This window comes from Carlito syrichta, unplaced genomic scaffold (assembly GCF_000164805.1).
Source record: "Carlito syrichta isolate Samal-C Ts95f unplaced genomic scaffold, Tarsius_syrichta-2.0.1 Scaffold302292, whole genome shotgun sequence".
Classification (NCBI taxonomy): Eukaryota; Metazoa; Chordata; class Mammalia; order Primates; family Tarsiidae; genus Carlito; species Carlito syrichta.
The window spans coordinates 123,410-135,027 of NW_007246388.1; the positions used below are offsets into that span (position 1 = coordinate 123,410).

At 35.9% G+C, this 11,618-nt stretch overlaps 1 protein-coding gene across 1 annotated transcript in view; it reads right to left on the reverse strand.

Annotated features, from left to right (window-relative positions):
- PAWR (pro-apoptotic WT1 regulator) overlaps window positions 1-11,612 on the reverse strand; it is a 96,955-nt gene extending 85,343 nt beyond the window's left edge. The window contains exon 1 of the mRNA XM_008056231.2: window positions 11,447-11,612. The gene's annotated coding sequence lies outside the window, so the exon portion shown is untranslated. The remainder of the gene's footprint in view (window positions 1-11,446) is intronic.
- Between the last annotated feature and the right edge of the window lie 6 nt (window positions 11,613-11,618).

Here is an 11,618-nt window from a genome sequence, read left to right on the forward strand (position 1 = left end):
AAAATTCAAAGGCAATGCCCATCCTTTAGCATCTGTATTCTTAGCAACTATATTCTAAGATGAACTAGAAGAATCTGAGAATGGAATAACAAACATCTGCTTTTACATTAAAATGCAGGGTAAAGTCCAAACTCGGTGACAATTAAGCTATAAACTTCTCCATGATTATACTTGAATCAAGCCCTGGCAATTTAATATCACCAGAGTTCCCTACCTCCAATCCATCTTTCTCCCCATCTCCAGAAAGTCATTCTCAAATGTATTCATTACAGAATTACTGTAATCAAAAGAAATCACCTGGTACAACTTTGTTTACATCCTGTCCTCTAGTTTTTTTTTAACCCACGTTCAAATCTGGATTTATTTTTTCTATCTGCATATTATTTTTACAACATTTTATAGTTTACTACTCTTGAATAGATATCTGTTTCTGAACAAGAAAATCATTTAAGTGATTTCAAATTAGAAGGCAAAACTTTTTCTTTCCAAAAGCTGTAAGAGCTATTGTATAAACAGGTATGGACAGAGGAAGGAAGTACCCAGTCAACAATACTAACAAAGGACAGCAGAATAAAGTCTGAATTCCTTGGCATGGCATTCAAATCCATCACAATTGGTCCATATCATTCTTCTGTTCTCCTTTCGCTCCCCTCCATGAACTCTTTGCACATCAAAGTTTCCACTGTAAGAACACATCCTGCTTATTTCCAACAATGATAGCCAACGCGTAGGCATTGGCACCCAAACAGATCTGAAGTCAAAGCCAAGGTCTGAAAGTATGGCCTTTGGGCAAGTCACAGCTTCTTTGAGGTTCAACTTCCTCATCTCATAAAATGAATATTTAAAAAAGGATACTTTGTGAGTTAATGTGAAGATCAGATATAACAACACATGGAGAGCACTCCCTTGCGAGGTGCTGGGCATACAGTAGGCATGAAATATAAAGCTATTATTTTCCAGTTCTGTACTTTGCACATGCTATTTGCTCTACTGGCAGTTACTTGGTCCCCCTCTCCATCTGGAAAATCCTTCTTACCAATTAAGACCCAGAAGCATAATGGCACTTCATCTTATATAAGGCCTTCCCTGACTCCTTGAATTAGTGGTTCACTTTCATGTGCTAGCTCAATGTATTTTGCTCTGTCCTCCATCAAAATTCTTAGTATACTAATTTGTAATCACTTATCTTTTTCCCTGAGAAAAACTGGATGCTCCTTAAAGACTGATAAATATTTTCTATCACCTAGCATTGAGCCTAGGGCATGTAGCAGACATGCATATATTTCTGAAAAAAATCAGCTATAACAGAATGTATCAAAAAAGCTGCAGCATACAAGGGCAAATGCTACAGGAAAGTCAAATAGGATGAAAATAGGAAAGAAGCTATCACATTAGGCAATTAAGAGGTCACAAGCAACCTTGGAGAGATGAATTTCAATACAGGTAGTGGGAACTGAGCAGAGAAAGGGCAGTCAGTCAGCAAGTGAAGACACTGTCTTTCAGAAACTGAGCAATTACAGAAAAATAGTAAGTTGAAGTCGAAGCAGAATTAAAGCAATATTCCTACATGACAAGATGAACCAAGAGGTAGAAACTGAGTATTTAAGAAAGAGGGAGTAAGATAAACAAGATCCCTGATGGGAGGTAGTATTCATCCTAGTGGAAGTGGGTTGAGGAAGTTAGAGGTAAGAAACACAACAAATTTTGAGGTAAAAGTAGTCTGGGAAGACTGCATTAATGTTTTTTATGTATTATAAAATATATATAATGGACTAGATGATCCCTAAAGACTTTTCCAGCTCCAAACATCTAGTTATGTAATTTTTTTTTTTTTGAGTTGGAGTCTCACTCTGTCGTCTAGACTGGAGTGCAGTGGCCGCTCCCGGCCACCGCAGCCTCGACCTGCTGGGCCCCGGCGATCCTTCCGCCTCAGCCTTCCAAGTAGCCAGAATTACAGGCATGCGCTACCACGCCCGGTTGATTTTTTGATTTATGGTAGAGATGAGGTCTTGCCAAGTTGCCCAGGCAGGTCTCGAACCCACAGGCTCAGGCAATCCACTCACCTCAGCCTCCCAAAGGCGCGGGATTACAGGCTGAGCCACCGAGCCTGGCTTAGTTATGTAATTTTTAATACCAATAAAATACCTCTCAAATCTATCCCTTTCTTTCCTTTTCTATTACCATTGTCCTAGCAATCATTATTAGTATACTTTTATACTGTGTAAATATTCCTACTTCCCTTCTCCCTAGCCCTTTCCCTAAGTCATTACTTGGATTAATCTTCTCAAGTCACTGTTTTATATATTTTAAACAGATCGATAAGGATACAGATATATAGACAGGCCACGGGTGTGTGTGTCTATATATATATATATAGACACACACAGTATAACATTTGCTTTAAAAAACATGGATTTGTTCCAGTGCAACTGATACATTAGGGAATAAATTGAGCATAACCCTAATTTTGTGTTTGCTTTTGCAAAAATGCAAGAAACTCTAGGAACGCACAGAAAACTGCAACCCAGCTACACAGAAATGCATTCATACACACATCTGCCAGTTACCTCAGTTCACCACACGTGTTATGAGCCACACTCATCCACATCTGGTATGACACTTTCACTCCAATTTCAGATGACCCTCCTTCTACCACTTTACAACAACTCACAAGCTACAATCCTTCTGACACCCACTTTTATTTAAAAACTTCAGATCTTTTCAAAATATCATAGTAAATATGTAATATTTGTGTATTTATTAATCATTTAATTTGTGTGAAACTGTTGGTTCTTATTAGGTTTCTTTTTACATGCCATTGACATAGTTGTTGAGTACTATACCCCTAATTCCATTTTCACACATGCCCTATAGTTTTTATGGTGTGATTTTGCATCCTGTAATGAGTTTTAAGAACTTATATGTTGAGTTATAGCATACATGCATTTATAATTACTGCAGCTCAACTATCAATTTCCCAGTGAACTCAAAAGTATAAAGATTAAAAAAAGAAAGCCTTTGAACCCCCTTCACAATTATCTGAAGGTCCTAGTACCTGTAAGACTCTGAATGATCCAGACACTTTTCTTGAAGACTATTTTAGGAAAACAATATATGAAAAGAAATAAATGTTTATCTAAGACAACTTATTTATTATTTATCTGCCAAGCCCACAGCCACAATATAGGGCAAAGAAGCAGTAAGATCCTTTCTCAATGAAATAATGCTTAATATCAGATAGCACAAAACACATTCATCCAGAGAGGCAGGGTGACTCACACCTATATCCCTGCTAACCAGGAGGCTAAGGTAGGAAGATCACTTGAGTCCAGGAGTTCAAGGCTACAGTGCACTATGATAATGCTAATGCATTCAAGCCTGGGTGACAGAGACCCCGTCTCCAAAAACAAACAAACAAACAAAACGTGCCTATTTCTGAAGAATAACATCATTAAAATATTCATAATGAGTGATTAAATACACACACAAATCTATATTTGCAGTGTGGTTCCACAGAAATAAGATTAGAAACACAAATATTAATATGTGTAAGATAACGGTTTTTCTATCTTTTCTTAAATTTATTTCCACAAGGGAACTACAATGAACACATTACCTTTTTAACTCATTACTTTTACCAGCAGAAAAAAACTAAGATTACATAAATTCGATTTGGGTTAACTTCTGCTTGTATTACAGGGTATAGAGAAGTCATGTCAAGAACTTGAAACCTACAAGTAACTTCGAGTTTTTCAGCTAATATAACTTACTTTTTATTCATATTCCTCAAACATCATCTTCTTAATGCTAATTCTGTTCTTCATAACTGAGATTTATGTTCTTCTTAACTACTAAAAATATTCTAAAAAAAGTTGAAAAATAATTGAAATCAATTATTTTATATAACCTACAAATTCTCAAAGAAAGAATACAGTTTGCCTATATGCCCATATAGATGAGCTTAGTCTGAAAGTTAATTTTATTATAAAACGTCTACTTTAACTCTGTATTTCAAACTGTATTTTATTATTGTATTATTATTGTATTTATCCTATTCTCTTAGTCCCTTCTACAGTTTAGGATAAAGAGCCTGAAAACCAATGCTTTAGCTGTCATGGAACTGTAATCTACAACATAAAGTCTCTACTATCTGTTCATTTCAGCAAAACCTTACAAAATGTTTGTTTTCAAAATATGCCTGCCCTATTTCTTTAAATTCAACTACTTAAAATAAATGAGAGCATTATTAAAAATTACATTGTGATCCACAAAAATTTGAATAAAATTTATAAAAACTATCACAGAATAAACATTTACTAGTCAATTCACATGCTGAGATTTGAACTTGCTAGAGCTGTTTCTACCTCTGAAGTGTGTAAATTTTGCTGCTTTTAGAAATTAAATATTCCTACAATTTCATTCAGACATGGACCCAGTGTATTTTTAAGTAATCTAAGGAGAATGTAACAGATGGAAGGCTTGGTTCTATTCAAGTAGATATATGGTATAACACAATTGCCTAACTGAGCCTCAGTAGTTAAACCAAATATGTTTAAAATCAAGTGCCAGTCAAGAACGTGTGCAGGTCTAACATATAAGATTTGTAAACAAAGCACAAAAATTTTTTTTTTTTGCAAAAAACTTTTGCACTTGACAATAAGATGGCCAAAAAACTGTTTCAAAAGTTTGAGCTGCTATAAAGTTGCTAGTCACATTTATAAACATAATTATATACTTTCACTTAAAGACAGGTAAAAATTTAAGAAGAGTGAAAGTGAAGTTCTAATTATACATTAGGTGTTAGAGGTTTTTTCCTGTAGTCTAGGCTTCTTCCAACTTCTGACAAGAAGGCAGACAACATTTTGCACTCAATATATAACAGTACATAAATGTTTAAAGTGCTTTGAATTTCCAAACAGCTCAACTTGTCTATAGTTTTAACTGGAAGAAAAAAATGAAAATGTTTAACAACCTCAAAAGAAATTTCCATTAGACATCAACAGTTATCAATGTAACCTATACAAGAACTATAACTTATTATTTGGACATTTTTATAATATTTTCACAAACAGTATTTTATTTGATTCATGCAACAATCCTGTTAGTTAGTATTAACTTCATTTGACAGATCAATAAACTAATACTAAGGCCACTTAAGTTCATCCCAAACTTTAATGTGTAAAAGAATCACTCAAGAACATGCTACAATGCAGCCTCAGGTAAAATACCCACCTCAGACTAAAGTGGATCCCAGAAATCTGCACTTCAAATAAACACAGGTGACACTGGTCCTGCTGGTGCCCCCCACCCCCACACACACACCAAAAGGACACTGATGCAAGTAAAATGACCAAGGCTGTAAATAATCTAAAATTCCTTTTTTTTCCACTCTGAATCCATGTTCCCAAATGTTTAGATGACAGAGTTTTGCAGATCTACATGAAAGATATATAAAAATGGAAGTAAACTGCAAGTATTAGACTCAGTTAAATTAAATACTTTTTATACTAAACCCCAGTGCAAACAAATATTGGTACTGATTTAAGTAACAGGCTGCCCAAGTTTTAAGAAGTTTAAAATTAAAGAAAGCCTACCATAATTTTGTTTTCTCTGTAAAATGTGAAAAAAGATGATACTAAATTATTTTAATAGCTTCTCATGATTTGAATATCTTTGCACTTTACTGAGTGGAAAGCTAAAACTTAGGCACCACAGGTTTTAAAAACATAATGAAAATTTTAGATGAAACTGTAAAAGCATTTAAAGTATAATTGTGTGAATATACTAAAAACCACTGGTCTGTATACTTTAAAAGGGTGAATTTTATGGTATGTGAGTTTTAACTCAATTTTTTAAAAAGGAGTAAAAAAGTGAGAAAATTTCAACCCCTAATACTTGCCAATAATTTTAAACTCCTAAAACACCGTATCAACATACTATTAAACAGCATAATTATTTTCTGACTTACATCATAGGTACCAAAAAAACAATGAAGAAACAATAACTAGCATAAACAGGCAACTAGCTTGATAACAATTTTAAATAAGAATTTTAATTCTACTGCTATATGTTTATTTGTCTCAAATTTTTGCATTAAGGTCCCACTTCACCCACCACCTTTTTTAAATAAGGCTATTTTTTTTATACCAACATCTTACATTTTACCATTAAAATTATCTATGTATTTCTTAAACTAGACGTAAGTTTAAGTATGTATTTCACCGAAGTGTAAGAAGATAGTTATTAAGCACCAGACTGCGAGGGCAGACTATTGCTAATCTACTTCTTCCTACATATATAACCTCAGGCAAGTAAATAATTTACTCTCTGTCCCATTTTCCCTATGGCTATGGTGACAATTAAATGTACCAATATATGTAAACCACTTAGAACAGTGGCTGGCACTTAAATAAGCACACCATAAATATCATCTACTTTAGTTATGTATTTATTATTTTTATAAAAAATGGCATCCCAACTCAGACAGTTCATTACAAATCCTGATAATATTAAAATTTCAATTTACTTTGCCAATGAGCTCTAACATTTAGGAAAGCTGGGCTTAATGGCTTATTAAGCAGCCTCAGTGTTTACACTATATCTACACTCCATTCACAAGTCAAATTTTCTCCAACTCTGAGTCATTATTAGTTTCTCTCCTGACTCATCACATAGAGAGGTAGACAGTCTGGAACATAATGGGAACACCAAAAGGCATTTCTCAATATACCTGGATTTATAAAGTTTACTAAGTGGAACTAGTCCTATATAATATTCAATAAATATGCTAAATAATTATGACCTTAATTGTGTTCACTTAAAAGTGCTTTCTATATACCAAATGCTCCTTTATCCTCCCTTTTACCATTCTAAGTTCAAATTATGGATTGGGTGTTATAACCCCATCTTGACAGAAAAACAGCATTTCACTTAGGTAAAATCAAAGATCCACATTTTCTGACTACTATTCAAAGATAAACTTACATTTTGCTGATAGGCTGGTGTTCAAATTTTGCCAGGCAAACTAGATTCCAGGGTCAGAAGCAATCTCTGAGCCTACAAATTTGACTTTTATTTCTATTCAATTTTAACTTAAACTTTTACTGTTTTCTTCATTTAGATATTTAAATTGTTTAAAATAACCTTTAATAAAAAGTTATGTACCAGCCTAGGCAGTAAAAATTAGCCAGACATGGTGGCATGTACCTGTAGTCCCACCAACTCAGGAGGCTGAGGTGGAAGGATTGCGTTCCCAGGAGGTGGACGCTGTGGTGAGCCATGATCATGTCATTACACTCCAGACTGGGCAAAAGAGTGAGATCCTCCAACTCAAACAAACAACAAAAAAAGTTATGTGAAAAATCTAGGGAAATATGCTAAATAATGAAAGGTTATTTCTTAAAAACTCCTTTTTCCCTAGATGCAAACGTACACACACAAAAAAGCACAAAAACATTTAAAATATTGCTCTATCACTTACTCATCTTCTATGTGATCTTGAATCATCTGAGCTCAAAGCCTGCATTTTCTCCTTTGGAAATGGGGATAAAAAGAGCAAATTTAACTACCACATGGGATAGTTGTGAGCATTAAGACAGTACACAAAGCACCTTAGCAAACCACTATGCAAACAGAAGGTTTAGACACTGACTATGCCAACTTTTATGCTTAAACCAGTGTCACCTCTACCTACTGAAAGACTATGATTTTCTACGGTACCCATCTTCATCAACTCATTCATGCAAGCCTACACAACCGTGAAAACTTCACAAGCACTCTGAAAGCAGGTGAGTTACTGTCTAGGAAGATTTCCTCAACTATACCTCCTCTTCTTTGAGCCAGGTACCCTGCCCAGGGACTAGGTTATGCTTATCACTGTATGTATCGTATTTCTTTATATTAATTGAGAGCACCTTGTGGGCAAGGCCTATGTCCTATACTCATTTCTGTACCCCCGACTGCAGCCCAATAGTTTTTAATCCTGACTCATACTAGAATCATATGGGGAGCTTATAAAAATAATAATGCCTAGGATCCATCCCAGACCCATTAAAAAGTAAGGGGTTAGGGTAGGAAGACAAAGAAGGCAAGGAATCAGCATGGAGAAGCATTTTTTAAAGATCCCCATGTGTTATCAATGTGTTGTCGGAGTAAAGAACCGCTGCACTGTGACACTTAAAATACTAAGCTATTTGTATAGCATTTAATAAATGTGTATATGTAAAAATTTATGTATATGTAGGTATAGAAAAATATACAACTCAGGTCAAGATTCTATCCTCAATAGCTTCTCCCAGCCCAATCATCTCTTCCCTTTAAGCATACACTATTTCTAATACTTAAGTTACATGTTGCATTAAGATGGCTTTTAAACTGTTAACTCAGTACTTAAGTTCTTTCATGTAATTATGCCTGCTTATATGTAGGCATAGAAAAATATACAACTCAGGTCAAGATTCTATCATCAATAGCTTCTCCCAGCCCAATCATCTCTTCCCTTTAAGCACACACTATTTCTAATACTTAAGTTACATGCTGCATTAAGATGGCTTTTAAACTGTTAACTCAGTACTTAAGTTCTTTCATGTAATTATGCCTTCTTCTTCCTAGATTACAGCCTCGCTCCTTGAGAATATATGTTGCCTTATTCTTCTTGTTCTCTCCAGTACTTAGGATAACGCCTTGAACACAGCTATGTAATAAACATTTGACTGATCCAATACATGCAAAAATTATTCGCAGAAAGTATGTCACATCCAAATTACCCAATACAGGCTAACTATTAACAACAACAAAAAAACCAGAAATGTAAAAACTCAGAAAAAAGTGTTTTAAAAAAATTTCTTGGCAAATGAGAACTAAAGTTCACCCATTTAAGAGCATCTAAATATGTGGACTTTACAGTCATCCACACGTAGTTTCCTATCAGCTTAATCAGCTAGTTTCCATTTTTTACCTGCTTCCTTGCTAAAACTATCTTCGAATTGATTTTGATATCTTTACATGCTGTCAGGTACCATTATAACAATAATACTAGGAAAATGAGTTAATGAAAGTCACAATAAATATGTTATACAGGTGTTTAATAAGTACTTCCTGAAGAACTTAACATTTATCAACCACTAAAATAGGCTCTCTACACACACACACTACACGTTAATTTGTTAATATGAACCTGGTTGGAAATACTATCTTAAAACAAGAGAGTCTTACTCAACATCAGAGAAAACAAGTCTACTTTTGAATACTGATAGATTGGTGATTTGCATCCTTTTAAATACTTTCAGACCTGAAAAGCTTGCAAAAACATAATATGACTTTTTAAAACAGGAGTGCTAAATTTTATTATGCAGGAAACTCCACAGCAACTGGCATTCTCATTGTAGAAACTACTAGGAGACATGGCACACAATCCTAAAAAAAGCAACAATCTATAGACTTGAAAATGGCTCACCTTTAAAGTTTTGCATCATATATTTCACACTATTAAAATGATCTGAAAGACAAGTTGTTTTATAAAAAATAAAAATACAGGGAGGAGTCACTCAAGAAGCATGCCTGTTAATTAGATACTGTGGTAAAACATTACAATGTTTTGTTGGGTCCTACTGCTTGAAACAGATAGAACCATAGTTACCACTAAAAGAAAGCAGTTCTCAATTCCCTATTCAATAAAAAGGTTCAAATTCCACAGGGGAAAAAAAAATGGTACCCTGAGTTGTTTGTTTTTAAGAAAGATTAAATTTAGGAGTTGCCAACACCCAAACGAAAAACATTCCAGAGTATTAGGCTCAATTGTAGTGGGGAGTCATCTACATTCTCAGCACTATGCTCCCTTACTCAAAGCAGGAGTAGTAACAAAGGATGTTTCTTAGGATCTCATAGGATACACCCTACCTATTTCCCTGAGTAAGTATTAAGTACTCTCGTTTTGTTTTGTTTTTTAAGTACTTGAAAAATAATTTTAGCATAAGCAGCCAGAAAAAAAGTAAAGTTTAACTTCTATCAACATATTTCTCAAAATAAGACCCTTGTCAGATGAACAATGAGGAAAACACTGAAAATGACATATTCTTTTATTTGGATCGTCATCTATTTTTAAAAATAAAGTTGAGGAATGGCGCTTTCCCAAAGTCTTGTCTTCAATTTCTCCCTAATCTTCATATTTTTAACTTAAAAAAAAAAAACCTGGAAATTTGGTTACCACTCTTATGAATTCCTTTTAAAGCAATTTAATGAATAGCAGATCTTTTGTGCAAGTAGCAAACCGCAGAGGACAGTTTTGCTGGCTGATAAAAACTTCTCTAAACCACTCACAAAAATACACCCTTCAAAGTCACATTCTGATTTTCTAGGTATGTAAGTTAACACTAAAAATTTGAGTATATTTAATATATGTCCTAACTTATGGTAAATGCTTTTACTTAAGCTACAATTAAAGTTACAAAGTTATAAATTCTTAATAATTATTAAGTGGGTGGCAAAGTTAAGTAAATTAGAATGCCAGGAGAAAAAAAAAAAGTGAAACCTAAGAGCCAATGAGGAAAAGATGGAACTACTTTGGATGAAAAAAGATAAGTTGAACCAATTCCCCAAATCGGTGAGCTACTATTAAGGTAACCAAAACGTGTTTGGGATTGTTTTGGTTTTGGTAGTGGGAGGCACGACAATACACTAAGTAAAAATTCTCTACCATTCTAATGGAAAGATGCTGCTGCCTGCAGCGATATTTTGAGAATGCTCAAACATACAAAAAAAAAAAAAGCAAACCCTACCACAAATGTTTTCCAGATATAGCACTTAAATACAAGAATCTCTAGATCGCCTTAGCAAATAGAATTGTGGGTGGTGACAGCATCCCTACTGTCCTTAAATATCGCTCAAACCGTGTGTGTATTGGGGAGCACAATTTCTAAACTTTGGTTTCTATATACAATCGGGCACATTTTACTTGGATATACTCATCTTAAGTCCACTGCAAGATAAAGGTGTCTTGAACATTGCTAAGGCCACATTTTCTTTGCAGGTGTTATTAAACACTGCTAAGAGAGAAAGAGATAAGCAATCTGATAACTCCAGACGGACACGTGGGAAACCGGAGTATGTCGTCACCACCGTTAATCGACTCCTCCAAGCGATCACACACAATCAGGCAAGCTAGGTAGGCGAGTCCTGGAGCCACAGGTCGTCTCTCTCCCACCGTAAAGGACCCTGGGTCAGAGACCTCAGCCAGGAAACCTGAAAGGCACCGGGTTCTACTTGGGGTTGGGGAAACTTCCCAGGAAGCGTCTGTCCAGAGTGAAACTCCATCACCCTCCGCCTGTCGAACTCGGGAAAAGGCGAAGCCGCACGCGCTGGAGCCGGAAAGCTCCGGGCGCGGGAGACCCAGGGAGGCCCCCGGGGGAGGACGCCGGGCGGCGGCCCCCGCCCGGGCCGGGCGGCTCACCTCTGCGGCGGGGATGTTCACCACGCCGGTGGAGCGCCGCTTCTCCCGCAGCTTCCTCTTCTCGATCTGCCCCTTGCCTTTCCGAGCACTGGGTCCCGAGCTCTTGCCCTTCTCCAGGGCGCCGTCCCGCTCCTCCTCGTCACCCCGGAGCGGCGGGGCCCCGGAGGCGGCG